The sequence below is a fragment of the Coregonus clupeaformis genome, unplaced genomic scaffold (assembly GCF_020615455.1).
Source record: "Coregonus clupeaformis isolate EN_2021a unplaced genomic scaffold, ASM2061545v1 scaf1813, whole genome shotgun sequence".
NCBI lineage: Eukaryota > Metazoa > Chordata > Actinopteri > Salmoniformes > Salmonidae > Coregonus > Coregonus clupeaformis.
Genome location: NW_025535267.1, coordinates 8,652 through 31,067, shown reverse-complemented (window position 1 = coordinate 31,067; position 22,416 = coordinate 8,652). Strand labels below are relative to the sequence as shown.

Here is a 22,416-nt window from a genome sequence, read left to right as displayed (position 1 = left end):
ACGAGCTGAGATTAGGAGCACACTCTTAAAGGGAGTGCTCCTAATCTCAGTTTGTTACCTGTATAAAAGAAACCTTTCCACAGAAGCAATCAATCAATCAGATTCCAAACTCTCCACCATGGCCAAGACCAAAGAGCTCTCCAAAGATGTCAGGGACAAGATTGTAGACCTACACAAGGCTGGAATGGGCTACAAAACCATCGTCAAGCAGCTTGGTGAGAAGGTGACAACAGTTGGTGCGATTATTTGCAAATGGAAGAAACACAAAATAACTGTCAATCTCCCTCGGCCTGGGGCCCCATGCAAGATCTCACCTCGTGGAGTTGCAATGATCATGAGAACGGTGAGGAATCAGCCCAGAACTACACGGGAGGATCTTGTCAATGATCTCAAGGCAGCTGGGACCATAGCCACCAAGAAAACAATTGGTAACACACTACGCTGTTAAGGACTGGAATCCTGCAGCGCCCGCAAGGTCCCCCTGCTCAAGAAAGCACATATACAGGCCTGTCTAAAGTTTGCCAATGAACATCTGAATGATTCAGAGGAGAACTGTGTGAAAGTGTTGTGGTCAGATGAGACCAAAATCGAGCTCTTTGGCATCAACTCAACTCGCCGTGTTTGGAGGAGGAGGAATGCTGCCTATGACCCCAAGAACACCATCCCCACCGTCAAACATTATGCTTTGGGGGTGTTTTTCTGCTAAGGGGACAGGACAACTTCACCGCATCAAAGGGACGATGGACGGGGCCATGTACTGTCAAATCTTGGGTGAGAACCTCCTTCCCTCAGCCAGGGCATTGACAATAGGTCGTGGATGGGTATTCCAGCATGACAATGACCCAAAACACACGGCCAAGGCAACAAAGGAGTGGCTCAAGAAGGAGCACATTAAGGTCCTGGAGTGGCCTAGCCAGTCTCCAGACCTTAATCCCATAGAAAATCTGTGGAGGGAACTGAAGGTTTGAGTTGCCAAATGTCAGCCTCGAAACCTTAATGACTTGGAGAAGATCTGCAAAGAGGAGTGGGACAAACCTGGTGGCCAACTACAAGAAACGTCTGACCTCTGTGATTGCCAACAAGGGTTTTGCCACCAAGTACTAAGTAATGTTTTGCAGAGGGTTCAAATACTTATTTCCCTCATTAAAATGCAAATCAATTTATAACATTTTTGACATGTGTTTTTCTGGATTTTGTTGTTGTTATTCTGTCTCTCACTGTTCAAATAAACCTACCATTAAAATTATAGACTGATCATGTCTTTGTCAGTGGGTAAACATACAAAATCAGCAGGGGATCAAATACTTTTTTCCCTCACTGCCATTAGGCCTTGATGTTGTCCTAGAATACTAAATAAAGCCTTGCTCACCACAATAATGTTATAAATCTATAGAATTAATGCTTCAATCTAGTTGACATCAGTAAAGTTCTCTGTCATCTCTGGCTCTTTCACAGAGCAAAGACGTTTAGGGACCGGGGAGAAAATGCAATAACTCTTAAAAGATTTTCTGTGCAAAAATCAGTTTGACCGGTTGTAAGGTACTAGAAAGCTGTAAAAACGACCCAACATGTTTCTGATAAGACTTCAATACATATTTTATGTGGTTGAAAAATACTATCAACTTTTATGATGCTGATAAAGATAGCATCTCTACAGACGGTATCTAACTGCGTATTCGCATTCTATAAAGATGCTGAGAGAAATATCTGTAGCTCAATTGGTAGAGCATGGCACTTGTAATGCCAGGGTAGTGGGTTCGATCCCCGGGACCACCCATACGTAAAAATTTATGCACACAAGACTGTAAGTCGCTTTGGATAAAAGCGTCTGCTAAATGGTATATTATTATTATTATTATATTATTAAATAAATAATTTATCCACTCCTGTTCCCGAGTCAAAATGTTGCATACATTGGTGTATCATGTTACTGCAAGAAATTGAGTTAATATTAAGGCTATGTGAGAGGTTATAGACCTAGAGTCAGTGTCCAGATTCCATTCAACCCATCTGAACAGTAGGCTACAGTTCCCTTGACGTTCCATAGGACTAATTGCAATGTGGTCTCAGAGCATTTCGTAAAATATTCTGTACGTAAATCTGAAACACTCCATTTAGTATGATATGTTATGTATGTTTCGTATAGTTGGTATACATATGTGGATGTCCATTATCTACTTCGTATGATATGGTACTAATTACAATTTGTACAATATGTTACGAACTGCAACTCGTACAATATGTTACAAATTGCAATTCGTACAATGTTACGAATTTGCGAAACGTACAATATGTTACGAATTTGCAAAACGTATGATACTGTATGTTAAGAATTCAAAATGGCTAGGTTGCTAACGTTAGCTAGGCTAGGGGTTAGGATTTAAGGTAAGGGTTAGGAGTTAGGTTAAAGGGTTAAGGTTAGGGGAAGGAATAGCTAAAAGGGTAAAGGTTAGGGATAGAGGAAGGTTTAGCTAACATGCAAAGTAGTTGCAAAGTAGCATGTAGTTGCAAAATTGCTAAAATGCTGTCAGTGATGAGATTCGAACATGCAACCTTTGGGTTGCTAGACGTTCGCGTTGTACACCCACCAAACCAGCCTCCTTTAATTTTAGCCTTAAGTAACCCATCTTATGTAACCATACCAAATGTAACATACAGTAGTCCTTGTGCATAGAGTTATATGGTTTGTTAAACTTTGAAAATCAATGGTTTTTGTTTGGCATACATTAAGTGAAAAATCTTCTCTCAGCGCACTTATGTTACCGTGAAATTTCACATTTAATAATAAATGTCATTTAGCAGACGCAAAGCGACTTAGTCATGCGTGCATACATTTTATGTACGGGTGGCTCTGGTTCTGGTGGTTGTATTCACAGATGGATGACACGCACTTTGAAGTGAAGAGCTGGTCCTCACCTGGCCAGATCTACATAGTGGACATGTATCTGGAGAGATGGTCCTCACCTGGCCAGATCTACATAATAGACAGGTATCTGGAGAGATTGTCCTCACCTGGCCAGATCTACATAATAGACAGGTATCAGGAGAAATTGTCCTCACCTGGCCAGATCTACATTGAGGACATGTATCTGGAGAGATCGTCCTCACCTGGCCAGATCTACATAGTGGACATGTATCTGGAGACATGCAGTTGTCCAGTGGGACAGGTACCCATGCAAGCACCAGGCTCCTTAATTATTTTCTTGGCCTTCCTTTGACACCGGGTGCTGTGGATGTCCTGGAGGGCAGGCAACATGGCCCCGGTGATGCGTTGGGCTGTCTGCACCACCCTCTGGAGAGCCATGCAGTTGAGGGCGGAGCAGTTTCCATACCAGGCGGTGATGCAGTCCGACAGAATGCTCTCAATGGTGTATCTGTAGAAGTTTGTGAGAGTGTTAGGGGTCATGCCACATTTCTTCAGGCACTGTTGCGCCTTCTTCACCACAATGTCGGTGTGCTGAGATCATTTCAGGTCCTCAGTGATGTGCACACCGAGGAACTTTAAACTTTTGACCCCGGTCAAGGAAGATTAAGAAGAAGATGGGGGCGTGCACCCTCTTCTGTCTCCTGTAGTCCATAACAAGCTCCTTAGTTTTGTTGATGTTGAGCGAGAGGTTATTTTCCTGGCAGCACTCCTTCAGGGCTCTAACCTCCTCCCTGTAGGTTGTCTCGCCGCAGTTGGTAATCAGGCCTACTACTGTCGTGTAGTCAACAAACTTGATGATTGAGTTGGAGTCGTGCATGGCCACGCAGGCATGGGTGAACAGGGAGTACAGGAGGGGACTGAGCACACACCCCTGGGGGGCACCAGTGTTGAGGATCAGCATGGCGGAGGTGTTGTTGACTACCCTCGCCACGTGAGGTCGGCCCGTCAGTAAATCTAGGACCCAGTTGCACATGGAAAAGGTCAGACCCAAGGCCCTGAGCTTAGTGACGAGCTTGGAGGGCACTATGGTGTTTAAAGCTGAGCTGTAGTCAATAAACAGCATTCTCACATAGGTATTTCTATTGTCCAGGTGGGATAGGGTGGTGTGCAGTCCAATGGCGATTGCGTCGTCCGTGGATCTATTGGGGCGGTATGCGAATTGTGTGGGTGTAGGTTCTCGGGTAAGGTGGAGGTGACATGGTCCTTAACTAGCCTCTCAAAGCACTTCATGAAGACAGAAGTGAGTGCTACGGGGCGATGGTCATTTAGTTCAGTTACCTTTGCTTTCTTGGGTACAGGAACAATGGTGGCCACCTTGAAGCATGTGGGTACAACAGACTGGGATAGGGAGAGATGGAATATGTCCGTAAACACTCCAGCCAGCTGAATAATACAAAAGAGGAGGTTGCCCAACACAAATACACTTTATTTTTCATTGGCAGATCAATTAAGTTCAATGCAGTTATCCAAACATATTCATCATCAATGACAAAAATAACAAATCTAGTTTTAAAAGACAAATTAATAAACATGTAGTCATTTCATAGCCCGTGTATCATTAAACAAATAGTAATTTAGTAGCAAAAAATAATCCAGCCAAATGTATGCTGAAAACTGCTCATCACACCATCTCTGTCTGATACATGTTGTGTCTACAAATTCATTCCCACAGAAAACTTTAGATGGAAGCAGTACCACACAGTCAACCCTCAGACTATTGATTCAATGTCAGAAGCCTCAGAGGGTTTTCAACTTAAGGGTAAATCCAAGGTGATCTCAATATCTCTACAGTAGAAGCTAACAAAACACATTGATCAGTAAAGTAGAGGCTAACATTGTATAAAACGCTCCCTTTCCACTGCACAGTGAGAAACAATTGTGTTCTATGCTTTCTTCAATTGATCAAATTCACTGTTACTACTTCCTTTATGAGGTGAGAATGAAGTGATGGAGATACTTTAATCTTAGCTGGTCTGAGTCAACTGATGAGGCTTCTCTCCTTTATGTAAACGTTGATGTGTTTTTAAGGTATTCAATCTGGAGAAACTCTTCCCACAGTCACAGTGGTAAGGCTTCTCTCCTGTGTGTGTTCTCCATGAACTTTTACCTCAGCTGATGTTTTGAAGCATTTCTCACAGTGAGAGCAGGAGTAAGGCTTTTCTCCTTTTGTCACGACTTCCGCCGAGGCTGCCTCCCCTCCTTGTTCGGGCAGGTTTCGGCTTCGTCGTCACCGGCTTACTAGCTACTGCCGATCCCATTCTCATCGCTCCACTTGTCATGTCTTGTCTTGTCAATCACACACACCTGGTGCTCAGTCCCCTAATTAGTATGTGTATAAGTGTTCCCTCTGTTCCCCTTGTCTTTGTGAGTGATTGTTTCATTGTGATAGCGAGTAGCTCGGTTGAGCTACTCTTCCATTTGTTATTGCCATGGTGGAATATTTCCCTTGTGATAGTTTCGTTTTGACGCTGGGTGCGTTTTATTTATGTAAACAGAATAAACTCTTGACTTCGGTATTTTACCTCCTGCGCCTGACTCCTTCATTCACACACCTCGTCACACCTTTATGGATACGTTGGTGGGTTTTTAAGTTGCCTGACATGGAGAAACTCTTCCCACAGTCAGAGCAGAAGTAAGGCTTCTCTCCTGTGTGTATACGTTGGTGGGTTTTTAAGTTGCCCAGTTGAGAGAACCTCTTCCCACAGTCAGAGCAGAAGTAAGGCTTCTCTCCTGTGTGTATACGTTGGTGGGTTTTTAAGTTGCCCAGTTGAGAGAACCTCTTCCCACAGTCAGAGCAGAAGTAAGGTTTCTGCCCTTCATGAATTAGTTGGTGACTTTTTAAGGTATCCAATCGGAGAAACTCTCTCCACAGTCAGAGCAGGAGTAAGGCTTCTCTCCAGTGTGCACTCTCTGATGAATGGTTAATTTAGCTGATTTAATGAAGCATTTCCCACAGTCAGAGCAGGAGTAAGGCTTCTGTCCTTTATGTATTAATTGGTGACTTTTTAAGGTATCCAATCGGGAGAAACTCTTTCCACAGTCAGTGCAGGAGTATGGCTTCTCTCCTGTGTGTATACGTTGGTGTGTTTTTAAGTGGCCCAATTGGGAGAAACTCGCCCCACAGTCAGAGCAGGAGTAAGGCTTCTCTCCTGTGTGCACTCTCTGATGAATGGTTAATTTAGATGATTTAATGAAGCATTTCCCACAGTCAGAGCAGGAGTAAGGCTTCTCTCCTGTGTGCATTCTCTGATGAATTGTTAAAGCCCTTGATGTTGTGAATCTCTTCCCACAGTCAGTGCAGGAATACAGATTCTCTCCTGTATGTATTGTTAGGTGTATTTTTAACTTTGATAGAATTGGAAAAATCTCCTCACAATGTGGGCAGTGGTGAGACCTCTTAGCTCTGTGATCTTCCTGCTGTTGCTCTCTGGATGTAGAGAATGTCTCAACATGGTCTCCTGTGTGAACAACATCAGAACAACCAGTCAGTTGGTGTGATATACATATGACTTCATATACAGTGTCTTCAGAAAGTATTCACACCCCTTGACTTTTTCTACATTTTGTTGTGTTTCAGCCTGAATTAAAAATTGATTAAATTGAAATTGTGTGTCATTGGCCTACAAGCAATACCACAATACCACAACACATACATGGGCATGGATACATGACTAGATGTTGGATATTGTTGTACCAAGATGAATTCTACTACGACTATCTAGCATCTGAATATGAATACCACATCTGTAGATTCTAAACCACCAGTTGGAGGACAGATGGAACTAAGTGTTTAACATGATTTTTGAATGACTACCTCATCTCTGTACCCCACACATACAATGATCTGTAAGGTCCCTCTGTCAAGTAGTGAAACACAGATTCAACCACAAAGACCAGGGAGGTTTTCTAATGCCTCACAAAGAAGGGCACCTATTGGTAGAAAAACAAAACAAATAAAAGCAGACATTGACTATACCTTTGAGCATGGTGAAGTTATTAATTACACTTTGGATGGTGTATCAATACACCCAGTCACTACAAAGATACAGGCGTCCTTCCTAACTCAGTTGCCAGAGAGGAGGGAAACCGCTCAGGGATTTCACCATGATGCCAATGGTGACTTTAAAACAGTTAGACTGAGGATGGATCAACAACATTGTAGTTACTCCACAATACTAACATAAATGACAGAGTGAAAAGAAGGAAAGCTGTACAGAATACATGCATCCTGTTTGCAATGCAATGAGGCACTAAAGTAAAAATGTGACAAAAATAATTAACTTTATATCCTGAATACAAAGCGTTATGTTCAGGGCAAATCCAACAACACATTACGGAGTACCACTCTTCGCATGGTTGTGGCTGCATCATGTTATGGGTATGCTTCTCATCAGCAAGGACTTGGGAGTTTGTTAAGGATAAAAAGAAACGGAATAGAGTTAAGCACCGGCAAAATCCTAGAGGATAACCTGGTTCAGTCTGCTTTCCAACAGACACTGGGAGACAAATTCACCTTTCAGCAGGACAATAACCTAAAACACAAGGCCAAATATACACTGGAGTTGGTTACCAAGACAACATTGAATGTTCATGAGTGGTCTAGTTACAGTTCTGAATTAAATCGGTTTAAAAATCTAAGGCAAGACTTGAAAATGGCTGTCTTGCAATGATCAACAACCAACTTGACAGAGCTTGACGAATTTTTAAAATAATTATGTGCAAATATTGTACAATCCAGGTGTGCAAAGCTCTTCGAGACAGCTGTAATCGCTGCCAAAGGTGCTTCTACAAAGTATTGACTCAGGGGTGTGATGTAAATTAGATACTTCTGCATTTCAATTTTAATAAATTTGCTAACATTTCTAAAAACATGTTTTCACTGTCATTATTGGTATTGTGTGTAGAAGGCTCAGAAAAAATATACTAATTTAATCAATTTTGAATTTAGGCTGTAACACAACAAAATGTGGAATAAGTCAAGGGGTATGAATACTTTCTGAAGGCACTGTAAGTACACTGTAAAATACAACTATTCTAAAAGTGGATAACAGTTGATTGCAATAAGTAGTGACAATTATGAGCCATATCATCCACAACTCACTATCACAAGGGTTAGAAACTACACAGACTCATTTAATAGAACTTTAAAACATTGGCAGTTTGTCTACTTCACTTCTTTAGTCTACTCTCTGAACACTCCAGATAGCCCAGTGAATAAAACAAATGCTGACAATAACATCTACCTTCTCATTGAAACAGTTCATCATGAAACAGTTCTACTGGAACTTTTCATGCACAGTGGAAAGTTGGAAGGAACAACACAAGCTTTGTTGTGCAGTCTGGAGTTCTTCAGGGATGTGATATCAAAATGACTGAATTCAACCTATCAATAGACTGGGTCATAACTTATGGAGGTCTAACTTATGAAGAGAACTTATAGATAAATGAATACAACAAACTGAGTTAGACAGAACCTGCTCTTACCGTGAGAAACAGATTTCCCAATCTTCTCCTCCTCTTCTTCATCTTTAATGTTGACGTTCAGCTCCAGTGTTTGACTGCAGTCTTCCAGCTTCACTGATGCCATCTCTGGATCCTGCAGTGCAAACAGGGCTCCACTGTCACAATCTGGACCCAGTGACTGTAGGTTTAGACTCAGTGTGGAAGGAGAGAGGCAGGCTGGGTTTGTCCTCACTGTTGATGTTACCGGCCTCAGACTTAATCTGAGTCGGCCTGTAGTAATAAAGAGAAACGGACACAATAGTTATTGTCTGGACAGTTCTGGCACTTTCTTTATTCTCTAAAAACATATTATATTTTTTCTTGTTCAATTCTCACTTCAATAGATCAGGTAGCTAAGCACTGACAACAAAACATTCATTAATTCACATTAGACACAAAGTACACACTTTAAATTACACAACGTAAGTGCACTTAACCTATAATAGATTTCCTGAATCCACATACATACATAAATGACTCAAAAACCATTTAGTACAAGGTTACAGTTTGTTTTAGGCAACACTATTAATTATTTTCTTGAATAACCTTGTCTTTATTGTATTATTTCAGTCACAACCAATTGTATTTCCCGATCACACCATAGTAACATTTATAGATAAATATAGAAACAACTGAATGTGTCTGAATATTACTACACATGTAGAAAACCGATGAACATTACATTCAGCTTCAAAACTGTAGTGCAACCGTGAAATTGTCTCTCTCTCTGATCAGAGTATGTGAGCAGAGCAGAGCAGAGCCCACTTTGACTGGAGCGCGAAGTGAGATTCCCAACCGCTGGAGCGTCGGCCTTCTCGCCCGCTTCAATTTCGCTGCAATAGCGTTCCAGTAGCGCTTACTTCATGAACTCAGGGCTTGCCCGGCCCAGCATGCATTGGTAGTCTACTTGTGTGCTGCTATAGCCCCTTGCCTTAGCTACTGTCATGGAGTTCGCTAATATATTTTCATAAAGAAACTGATTAAAACCCACAGGTGCAAAATCAAGGTGACTTACAAAGATGAGGACCAAAAGCCATTTATTGTGATGTAATGTCCACAACTAAAGAACCATTGTGGAATCTGAAAAGACACATATCCTGAAAACATGATGGTGTACTTACTACTAAAAATGAGATCTCTTAGAATTTCCTTCATGTTTGTTCTATTATCTATACAATAGGCCATCATTGATTTTGGCCCAATATGCCAACTTTCAAGGAGCTTTACGTTTTGATTGGGTTATTTTGCCTAAAAACCTTCAGGCCTACCTATAGGAAAGAATAAAAAAGCATCCCTGCACAGCCTGCCCAGAGTGGCCAAAAAGGTGTTTGGCATCCCCAGTGGCTCTGGAGGGGTGGAGAGGATATTCTCTGCTGCTGGCCTGCTCTCCAGGCACCATCACATGAACCTGAAGCCCCAAACAGAACGCTTTGTATCCAGGATATAAAGTTAATTATTTTGCCAAACTGGTGTTTCTAAAAATGAATTCAAAAGGCACTGTAGACTGACCCTAAGTAAATCACAGCCTTCAGTGCATTCGGAAAGTATTCAGACCCCTTCCCTTTTTTCACATTTTGTTACGTTACAGCCTTATTCTAAAATGGATTAAATAATTTTTTCCCCTCAATCTACACACAACACCCGATAATGACAAAGCGAAAACAGGTTTAGATTTTTTTTCAAATTCATTACAAATAAAAACTGAAATACCTTATTTACATAAATATTCAGACCCTTTGCTATGAGACTCGAAATTGACATCAGGTGCATCTTGTTTCCATTGATCATCCTTGAGATGTTTCTACAACTTCATTGGAGTCCACCTGTGGTAAATTCAATTGATTGGACATGATTTGGAAAGCCACACACACCTGTCCCACAGCTGACAGTGCACGTCAGAGCAAAAACCAAGCCATGAGGTCGAAGGAATTGTCCATAGAGCTCCAAGACAGGACTGTGTCGAGGCACAGATCTGGGGAAGAGTACCAAAACATTTCTGCAGCATTGAAGGTCCCCAAGAACACAGTGGCCTCCATCATTCTTAAATGGAAGAAGTTTGGAACCACCAAGACTCTTTCTAGAGCTGGCTGCCCAGCCAAACTGAGCAATCGTGGGAGAAGGGTCTTGGTCACTGACAGAGTTCCAGAGTTCCTCTATGGAGAAGGGAGAACCTTCCAGAAGGACAACCATCTCTGCTGCACTCCACCAATCAGGCCTTTGTGGTAGAGTGGCCAGACGGAAGCCACTCCTCAGTAAAAGGCACATGACAGCCCACTTGGAGTTTGCCAAAAGGAACCTAAAGACTCTCAGACCATGAGAAACAAGATTATCTGGTCTGATGAAACAAAAATGTAACGCTTTGGCCTGAATGCCAAGCGTCACGTCTGGAGGAAACCTGGTACCATCCCTACGATGAAGCATGGTGGTGGCAGCATCATGCTGTGGGGATGTTTTTTAGTGGCAGAAACTGGGAGACTGGTCAGGAATGAGGGAAAGATGAACAGAGCAAAGTACAGAGATCCTTGATGAAAACCTGCTCCAGAGCGCTCAGTACCTCAGACTGGGGCGAATGTTCACCTTCTAACAGGTCAATGACCCTAAGCACACAGCCAAGACAACGCAGGAGTGGCTTCAGGCAAGTCTCTGAATATCTTTGAGTGGCCCAGCCAGAGCCCGGACTTGAACTCGATTGAACAACTTGGAGAGACCTGAAAATAGCTGTGCAGCGACACTAACCATCCAACCTGACAGAGCTTGAGAGGATCTGTAGAGAAGAATGGGAGAAACTCCCCAAATACAGGTGTGCCACGCTTGTAGTGTCATACCCAAGAAGAATCAAGGCTGTAATCGCTGCCATAGGTGCTTCAACAAAGTACTGAGTAAAGGGTCTGAATACTTATGTAAATGCAAAATGTTTTTTTTATACATTAGCAAAAGTGTCTAACTACCTGTTTTTGCTTTGTCATTATGGGGTATTGTGTGTAGATTGATGAGGGGGAAAAAACAAGGGAAGGGGTTATACTTATTTGTCTTCCACCACACTGCACCCATGTCCTGCAGCCGCTGGACGTGGCATACTTTGGCCCTTTAAAGGCTGAGTTCTCCAAGGTAGCTGGAGACCTTAGCCATTTTGACCACTCCTACACAGTAAACAAATCAGAATTTGCCAGAGTATTCCGCTACCCGTACCAGCGATGCAAGGACATGCGCTATGTGGTGGAAGGGTTTAAGAAGTGTGGCCTCTTCCCTTTTGACCCTTCAGCCATTGAAGGGTCCCGTTTAATGCCGTCTCAGTCCCTACCGGGTCCCACCACCGCCTCTCCTGGAACCAGCAGCACCTCCTCCCCAGTGACCACAGGAGGACCCTCAGCCCCTGCTCCAGTCCCAGCCCCTGTTCCCAGCCCTAGAAGAGCACCCCCTACTAGAGGGGGGGCTGATAGCGAAGGACCTGGGGCACATCCTTACTGTCCTGAAGTATCGGCTGGACCGATACAGAAGACTTCCTATGGTCGCCACATGCCTCACAGGGGAGGAATACACGTGCCAGTGGCAGGAGATTGGTGAGAAGGAGAGGGCCGAGGCAGAGGAGAAAGAGCGTCAGGCAGCCCTCAGAACACAGAGGGCACAGGAGAGGGCTGCCATGGATGAGACCATTGACGCCATCGCCTCTGCTGGACCACCTGCTGGAACCACTGCTGACAGCTGCATCACCAATACCAGTGCCTCCCAGTGTGCAACACCTGTAGGAGCCGCCGGAGTCCCCAGCTGCAGAAGAAGGCCACGTGCCTACTCTCCCGGCCACACTATCGTCGGCCCCTCAACCCCACCATTACAAACACCAGCTCCTCCAAGCCATCGTCGGCAGTTTTGTCCACCACCACCACGATGCACACCACCCCCCCTTTCTGTCACCACCACCGCATCGTCTGGTGTCCCTGCCCCCTGCAATTTGAATACCGCCACCTCCACAGGTAAACACATGCTAAATTACGAAAAAATGACTGTTATCTGTTTTATAAAACAGCAATATAAAAAATCTCTCTTTACATATCTACAGTCCATAGCACCAGCCCTCAAGTCATCTCCACCTCCTCCAAAACCCCTGCAGCTTCCTCCAGAGTACTTCTCCTGTCTTATCCAGTGTCCTGTGTGAATTTAAGTATGCTCTCTCTAATTCTCTCGTTCTCTCTGAGAACCTGAGCCCTGGGACCATACGTCGGGACTATCGGGCATGCTGATACCTTGCTGTCCCCAGTCCGCCTGGCCTTGCTGCTGTTCCAGTTTCAACTGTTCTGCCTGCGGTTACGAAACCCCTACCTGTCCCAGACCTGCTGTTTTCGACTCTTAATGATCGGATATGAATTGCCAACTGAGAGACCTGAGCCCTAGGACCATACGTCGGGACTGCCGGCCGTGGTGACTCCTTGCTGTCCCCAGTCCGCCTGGCCTTGCTGCTATTCCAGTTTCAACTGTTCTGCCTGCGGTTATGGAACCCCTACCTGTCCCAGACCTGCTGTTTTTAAACTCTTAATGATCGGCTATGAAAAGCCAACTGAGATTTATTCCTGATTATTATTTGACCATGCTTGTCACTTATGAACATTTTTGAACATCTTGGCATGGTTCTGTTATAATCTCCACCCGGCACAGCCAGAAGAGGACTGGCCACCCCTCATAGCCTGGTTCCTCTCTAGGTTTCTTCCTAGGTTTTGGCCTTTCTAGGGAGTTTTTCCTAGCCACCGTGCTTCTACACCTGCATCACTAGCTGTTTGGGGTTTTAGGCTGGGTTTCTGTACAGCACTTCGAGATATCAGCTGATGTATGAAGGGCTATATAAAATAAAATTGATTGATTGATTGATTGATGTAAAAAAGTTGAAAAGGGTTTTGATGAAACATGCTCTGTCTAACACTACTTTTTCTCAAACTGCAGCACAGAAAAGGAAGAGAAAAGCTCCACCGGTCACACCACCCATGACACCACTCTCAGGTACTTCATAATCTGTTTTTCTCTCTCTGTTGTATCAATTACTATTGTTGTTGAAGAACTTCTACATTTTGCAAAAACATATTAAATCAATTTTTATTCTTATTTTATTTTTTATAAAAGAAGACACCACCTGCTGTGCTCGCTGCGGGAGCATGATCCGCCGGGCAAGCTCCCTCAGGAGTGTAGATCCGAGGTGCCTTGGGTTCCACGCTACTGCCTGGCAAGTTCCATGTATTAGTAGCCAACTAACGTTAGGTAACTAGCTAACATACCGGCACATACTGCTGTAAGGATAGCGTCACTAACAAATTGTCAACCAACATAACGTAACTTATTTGAAAAGTCATGACTTTATTACATTGCTCAACATTTTCTTAACATTTGTCATAATTAGTTAAAGCAATGAATTTGTATCCGCTTTCGTCGGACTCGCCAGGACCGTCTCCTAAAGTTGATTCAGCTGCGGGATCGGGGCACCACCAGTGCAGAGCTTGCTCAGGAATGGCATCAGGCAGGTGTGAGTGCATCTGCACGCACAGTGAGGCGAATATTTTTGGAGGATGGCCTGGTGTCAAGAAGGGCATCGAGGAAGCCACTTCTCTCCAGGAAAAACATCAGGGACAGACTGATATTCTGCAAAAGGTACAGGGATTGGACTGCTGAGGACTGGGGTAAAGTCATTTTCTCTGATGAATCACCTTTCCGATTGTTTGGGGCATCCGGAATAAAGCTTGTCCGGAGAAGACAAGGTGAGCGCTACCATCAGTCCTGTGTCATGCCAACAGTAAAGCATCCTGAGACCATTCATGTGTGGGGTTGCTTCTCAGCCAAGGGAGTGGGCTCACTCACAATTTTGCCTAAGAACACAGCCATGAATAAAGAAATAGCACCAACACATCCTCCGAGAGCAACTTCTCCCAACCATCCAAGAACAGTTTGGTGACGAACAATGCCTTTTCCAGCACGATGGAGCACCTTGCCATAAGGCAAAAGTGATAACTAAGTGTCTCGGGGAACAAAACATCGACATTTTGGGTCCATGGCCAGAAAACTCCCCAGACCTTAATCCCGTTGAGAACTTGTGGTCAATCCTCAAGAGGCGGGTGGACAAACAAAAACCCACAAATTCTGACAAACTCCAAGCATTGATTATGCAAGAATGGGCTGTCATTAGTCAGGATGTGGCCCAGAAGTTAATTGACAGCATGCCAGGGCGGATTGCAGAGGTCTTGAAAAAGAAGGGTCAACACTGCAAATATTGACTCTTTGCATAAACTTAATGTAATTGTCAATAAAAGCCTTTGACACTTATGGAATGCTTGTAATTATACTTCAGTATACCATAGTAACATCTGACAAAAATGTCTAAAAACACTGAAGCAGCAAACTTTGTGAAGACCAATACTTGTGTCATTCTCAAAACTTTTGACCACGACTGTACTTCGTATTTTGGCAAATTTAGTACGACATCCGGGAACTTTTTTCATACTAACTATATCCATACTGGTAAGATAATGGGCATAATGCCAACCCAGAGATGGCGCTAGTGGTTCACCTATCTAGGATATGGATTCATTTTTAACCCGTGACTCAAGCAGAAACGTCTGGTGAACATGTTGTGAGGCTGCGTCAATTGTCTGATTCATGTAATTTCGGGTCAATGAGAGATGAATGATCAGAGACAGACCTGTGATTGGCTGTAAAGATTACAGAGTAAGAGCAAGTATGCTGCGCGAACCATAACTCACACTGACTAAAGCTGTAGATACAGTGGGGAGAACAAGTATTTGATACACTGCCGATTTTGCAGGTTTTCCTACTTACAAAGCATGTAGAGGTTTGTAATTTTTATCATAGGTACACTTCAACTGTCAGAGATGGAATCTAAAACAAAAATCCAGAAAATCACATTGTATGATTTTTAAGTAATTAATTTGCATTTTATTGCATGACATAAGTATTTGATACATCAGAAAAGCAGAACTTAATATTTGGTACAGAAACCTTTGTTTGCAATTACAGAGATCATACGTTTCCTGTAGGTCTTGACCAGGTTTGCACACACTGCAGCAGGGATTTTGGCACACTCCTCCCTACAGACCTTCTCCAGATCCTTCAGGTTTCGGGGCTGTCGCTGGGCAATACGGACTTTCAGCTCCCTCCAAAGATTTTCTATTGGGTTCAGGTCTGGAGACTGGCTAGGCCACTCCAGGACCTTGAGATGCTTCTTACTGAGCCACTCCTTAGTTGCCCTGGCTGTGTGTTTCGGGTCGTTGTCATGCTGGAAGACCCAGCCACAACCCATCTTCAATGCTCTTACTGAGGGAAGGAGGTTGTTGGCCAAGATCTCGCGATACATGGCCCCATCCATCCTCCCCTCAATACGGTGCAGTCGTCCTGTCCCCTTTGCAGAAAAGCATCCCCAAATAATGATGTTTCCACCTCCATGCTTCACGGTTGGGATGGTGTTCTTGTGGTTGTACTCATCCTTCTTCTTCCTCCAAACACGGCGAGTGGAGTTTAGACCAAAAAGCTCTATTTTTGTATCATCAGACCACATGACCTTCTCCCATTCCTCCTCTGGATCATCCAGATGGTCATTGGCAAACTTCAGACGGGCCTGGACATGCGCTGGCTTGAGCAGGGGGACCTTGCGTGCGCTGCAGGATTTTAATCCATGATGACGTAGTGTGTTACTAATGGTTTTCTTTGAGAATGTGGTCCCAGCTCTCTTCAGGTCATTGACCAGGTCCTGCCGTGTAGTTCTGGGCTGATCCCTCACCTTCCTCATGATCATTGATGCCCCACGAGGTGAGATCTAGCATGGAGCCCCAGACCGAGGGTGATTGACCATCATCTTGAACTTCTTCCATTTTCTAATAATTGCGCCAACAGTTGTTGCCTTCTCACCAAGCTGCTTGCCTATTGTCCTGTAGCCCATCCCAGCCTTGTGCAGGTCTACAATTTTATCCCTGATGTCCTTACACAGCTCTCTGGTCTTGGCCATTGTGGAGAGGTTGGAGTCTGTTTGATTGAGTGTGTGGACAGGTGTCTTTTATACAGGTAACGAGTTCAAACAGGTGCAGTTAATAAAGGTAATGAGTGGAGAACAGGAGGGCTTCTTAAAGAAAAACTAACAGGTCTGTGAGAGCCGGAATTCTTACTGGTTGGTAGGTGATCAAATACTTATGTCATGCAATAAAATGCAATTAATTACTTAAAAATCATACAATGTGATTTTCTGGATTTTTGTTTTAGATTCCGTCTCTCACAGTTGAAGTGTACCTATGATAAAAAATTACAGACCTCTACATGCTTTGTAAGTAGGAAAACCTGCAAAATCGGCAGTGTATCAAATACTTGTTCTCCCCACTGTATATGACGAGCAAGAGAACAGACACAGCTCCATTTAAAAAAGATGAACACTGTCCCTGAACAGGCAGAATCTGTTAATTAAGCCACTCACAACAAATACAGAGACCATGTCGACAAAAAATGGAAACATAATTCATCGGACAGTGACGCAAGGCAGAAAAATACAAAAGATGGATGCAAGAGCCAAATGCCCAGCATATGGGGTTATATGCAAATTCTGTGGGAAAAAAAGAACAATTTTGCAATAGTGAGCCTGTCAATCTGCTAGAACAGGACACATGCAGTGATCATAATGATGATGAAGTTAAGCCTGTCAATCTGCTAGAACAGTATACATGCAGAGATCATAATGATGATGAAGTTAAGCCTGTCAATCTGCTAGAACAGGATACATGCAGAGATCATAATGATGATGAAGTTAAGCCTGTCAATCTGCTAGAACAGGATACATGCAGAGATCATAATGATGATGAAGTTAAGCCTGTCAATCTGCTAGAACAGGATACATGCAGTGATCATAATGATGATGAAGTTAAGCCTGTCAATCTGCTAGAACAGGATACATGCAGTGATCATAATGATGATGAAGTTAAGCCTGTCAATCTGCTAGAACAGGATACATGCAGAGATCATAATGATGATGAAGAAGAAGCTGACATGCTATACATGACAGGTGTCAATTCTGTTCAAAGTGGCAAAGATAAATGGTCTACAAACTTAAAAGCTTGCCCCACTGACATGTGATAACTGTGATTATGATCCAAGTGAAACAGTGTTGCTTCCGTCCCTCTCCTCGCCCCTACCTGGGCTTGAACCAGGGACCCTCTGCACACATCAACAACAGTCATCCTCGAAGCACCGTTACCCGTCACTCCACAAAAGCCGCGGCCCTTGCAGAGCAAGGGAAACAACTACTTCAAGGTCTCAGAGCGAGTTACGTCACCGATTGAAACGCTACTAGCGCGCACCGCTAACTAGCTAGCCATTTCACACCGGTTACACAAGCAGCACTATAAAATGCCAGCTAGACAGTGGCTCAACTGTTAATATACTCGGCTACAGAGACTTTATACAAGTAATGCAGGATGGAGATGCAAAGCCACAACCAAAGAAGGCTAAGGCTGTTTTTTGTTTGTTTTTTAGTAATTTAGCAGATGCTCTTAACCCTAATTGCTCCTGTAAGTCGCTCTGGATAAGTGCCTTGCTCAAGGGCACAGACAGATTTTTCACCTAGTCGGCTCAGGGATTAGAACCAGCGACCTTTCGGTTACTGCCACAACGCTCTTCACCACTAAGCTACCTGACGCCCTACACCAATAGGGGAGTGTGAACTACAAGCCAATCGTGATGGGGAAACGTGCTAAAGTTCCAAGTGGTGAAAACCTTGCAGCAGCCTCTCCTTCCAGCAGAAACGTGTGAAAAGCTTAAGGTGCTCCAGCTCAACCACCACCATCATCATGTCAGCACTAAAGAAAAACTAAAAGGTCCCATCAGAGGCAATACTGAAACAGTTTGAGGATGTTTTTAAAGGGATGGGGCTCTGCCAGGTGAGCTCCTCCTGGTGGTGGATGAGTCTGTTAGACCAGTTCAACAGTTTCCCCACCAAATCCCCATTCCACTGAAGGAAAATATACTAAAGGCTGTTGATTCAATGGAGGAACAGGGTGTCATTACGAAGGTCACCAAACCTATTAAGTGGATAAGCAACATGGTTGTGGTGGAAAAGCCTGGCAAAATAAGAATCTGCCTCGATCCAAGTGCCCAGAACAAAGCCTTATGTAGGGCACATTACCAAATGCATGCCATTGAAGAGGTACTGCCAAGCCTGGCAAAAGCTAAAATCTTTTTGGTTATGGATGCAAAAAAATGGGAACTGGCAGGTACGTTTGGATGAAGAGAGTAGTTACCTCACCACATTTTGGACCCCCAATGGTAGATACCGGTGGACAAGGTTACCTTTTGGAGTGATACCAGCTGCTGAGGAATATCAGCGAAGGCAGCATTATGCACTTCAGGGACTGCCAGGAATAAGCGTCATAGCTGATGACATCCTGGTATACGGCTGTGGTGCTACAAAGGAAGAAGCAGTGCAGGACCATGTCATTTACATTTACATTTTAGTCATTTAGCAGACGCTCTTATCCAGAGCGACTTACAGGAGCAATTAGGGTTAAGTGCCTTGCTCAAGGGCACATCGACAGATTTTTCACCTAGTCGGCTCGGGGATTAGAACCAGCGACCTTTCGGTTACTGGCACACATGACCACAACCTGACTCAGCTCTTACAAAGAGCAAGGGATATTAATCTAAAGCTGAATAAAGACAAAGTTAAGCTCAGGCTCACAAGTATTACATACATGGGACATCTCTTGACAGCTGAAGGCCTGAAGCCAGACCCCAAGAAGGTGGAGGCAGTACAGCAAATGCTGCCACCTACAGACACTGCTTGGTTTTGTAAATTACTTAGCCAAATTCTTACCTCATCTGTCTGACGTATGTGAGCCATTGCGTCAGCTGACCAATAAAAATGTGCTGTGGGCATGACTTCCTCAACATGATGCTGCATTGGAGCAAATCAAGAAATTGGCAAGAAATCAACCAATACTGAGGTACTATGACCTCTCTGAGGAAGTGACCCTACAATGTGATGCAAGTGACAAAGGCCTAGGGGCTGCGCTCCTGCAGAAGGGGCAGCCCACTGCATTTGCTTCAAGGACATTGACACCCACGGAGCAAGGATATGCCCAAGTTGAAAAGGAGTGCTTAGCCATAGTGTTCGCTTGTGACCGTTTTGATCAATGCCTTCATGGTAGGGACTTTATCACGGTGCACACTGCTCACAAGCCGCTTATCTTCAAAAAACCTATTCTGTCTGCCCCAGGCGACTTCAAAGGATGATGCTAAAGCTTCAGCATTATCAACTAGTATACGAGAAAGGAATAGAGCTTCACATTGCAGATGTATTGTCTAGAGCAGGACTACCAACAACTAGTCACCTGCAATATCGGACAAATGAGACTGTATATGCTCTACAGGCTGAGTTTGAAGATGTGAACCATGCTACTGATCAAAACATCTCCCCGCAGACACGGGATGCTATCAAAGTTCATTCAGCAGAGGACAAGACTTCTCGAATGCTTCAGTCTTTTATCCTAAGAGGCTGGCCGGACACAAGGAAGAGTACGCCCATCCTGGTGAGGGACTACTGGACATACAGAGACTAACTCACAATGCAGGAAGAGGTCGTCTACAAAGGCGACAGGGTGGTAGTGCCAGAAACTCTACGTCCGATGACTCTCTCTCGTATCCATGCAGGGCACTCATGTGTCGAAGCCAGTCTCAGGAAATCTAGAGACTCAGTATTCTGGCCCAACATGACCCAAGAAAATAATCATTTTGTGGCCGTGTGCGGCATCTGTAATGCTAATCTACCTAAGCAGCAAAAGTAAACGCTGCAGCCACATGACATACCAGCACCTCCTTGGTCTAAAGTGGGAATGGATCTGTACACAGTCAAGAACATTCCTTTTCTGATTATAGTGGACTCCTATTTAGATTTTTGGGAGGTGGAGAAAGTGATTGACACAACAGCCGCTTGCATCATCGACTGTTGTAAGCAGCAGTTTAGCAGATATGGCATACCTGATAGTGGTGTAGTTACGGCCCCAGTTCACGAGTCAAAACTTTGCTTTGTTTGCAAAAGCCTGGGAGTTCCATCATGTGACCTCCTCACCCTACCACAGTCAGAGTAATGGTAAGGCAGAGTCAGCAGTGAAAATAGCAAAGACTCTCATCACAAAGGCTATGCAGGAAGGCACAGATGTGTGGGAAGACATTTTGGCATGGAGAAATACTCCCACAGAGGGCTTCGGCAGCAGTCCTGTACAGCGCTTAATGTCTAGACGCACTCGTTCTCTGTTGCCAACAACTCCCAAGCTCCTCGCACCAATTAGGGATGTTCAGGCACACAAGCGTGCACGTCAGGACAAGTCAAAACATTACTGTGACCAGCATGCAAAAATCTGCCTGTAATAAAACAAGGCCAAGCTGTCAGAGTGCTCCTGTCACCTTATGCCAGGGATGCCACATGGAGTCTTGGCACATGCATAGGGCACATCAGCGCAAGGTCATATGAAGTGGAAGTAAAGGGCCGAAAGTATGGAAGGAACCGGAAGGACATACGCCCAGTTCAGGAGAGCATAGGGCACAGGAGGGCCACATGGGAAGACTGTGAATATCCTCTGGATGGTGTGGGTAGGACACATGAGGAGACTAGGAAGACCCCACCAGGGCAGTTATCAGTTATTTCAGGAGGCTGTGGAAGAGGAAGGAAAGGCCCTGAGGCTCCCAGAGGCGCCCCAACGTCCCAGAGGCGCCCAACGTCCCAGAGGTGCCCAATATGCTACTAGTGTGACAAACTAGGACATGGGCTAACATAAGACCATCCCTGTGGTACGGGGACTATGTCCCTTAAGAGATGGACAATTAATTGTATCTTATTCAAAATATAATTTTAAAAATGTGTTGATAATGTAAATACATATTTTCACTGTGGTATTAAAATGGTATGAAGTGTTCGAGCTAATTATATATGAAAAGAAAGATGTTAAGATAATGAGCAGAGATGGCGCTAGTGGGGCACCTATCTAGGATATATAAACAGGTGCATTATGAGTGTCGGATTAGGATGTCATGACCTGTAACACCTTGGTAAAGGATTATGCTTGCAATATAAAAACTCTACGACATGAGTTATTCACATAACACATACTATGACCAATAAGCATACTATTTACTTAAATGACGTCACAAATAGTACAGTTAAGTATGAGTATTCGAACACAACTTCTGCCTCTGATGCAGCCGCACTGCCTGTACTGAAGTCTGGTGATGTAGTCCCGTGTAGCTCAGTTGGTAGAGCATGGAGATTGCAACGCCAGGGTTGTGGGTTCGATCCCCACGGGGGACTAGTATGAAAAAAATTTATGCACTCACTAAGTCGCTCTGGATAAGAGCGTCTGCTAAATGCCTAAAATGTAAAAATATGATGCAGATTTGGACGCCGCCATTTTATCAGCTCGCATCACGAATTAAGAAATCTCAAATAAATGGATTCTTTATGAAATGACCTTGATGAAATGATGTACATTCACTCAGACAAACCAACGTCTCTAGCTAGATGAATCTTTCGGTTTGACAGAAAAAATAACACCTTTACCAAACGTTATACCCTAACATGATAATAGACGGATTTGTTACCTGGTATGTTATGACATGTTCTTTCAATATTAGAAGGTTTAAACGTGCTATTACATACCTGTAGTAACACAAAAGTGATCGTTTCGACAGCACAGTTCTGCTGCTTTCTTTGTTATTATTTGTACTTCCTTTTCCCCCTAAATGCAACAGCGACGTCACAGATAGAACAATGAGACAGATATTTCACCGGATGTATAAATGTGAGGCATCCGCTTTGCGTTTCCATTGGCCGGCAGTGGGAGAAGATAGAAAGAGATGGAGTTTGACTGACATTTAGCACATTTTTTTAATCGATGAAACATCTGATCTGAATACAGTTTTTTGTTCCCAAAACTAAAATCTGTTATGAACAGAGTGGACTAAGT

General features: G+C 43.8%; 1 long non-coding RNA gene across 1 annotated transcript; it reads right to left on the bottom strand.

Annotated features, from left to right (window-relative positions):
- Window positions 1-8,618: 8,618 nt before the first annotated feature.
- LOC121556787 lies at window positions 8,619-22,204 on the bottom strand. The gene is made up of 3 exons (XR_005998217.2): window positions 22,110-22,204; window positions 18,749-18,862; window positions 8,619-8,659 (listed from the first exon to the last, which is right to left on the bottom strand). It is a non-coding gene; the product is annotated as an uncharacterized LOC121556787 (long non-coding RNA).
- Between the last annotated feature and the right edge of the window lie 212 nt (window positions 22,205-22,416).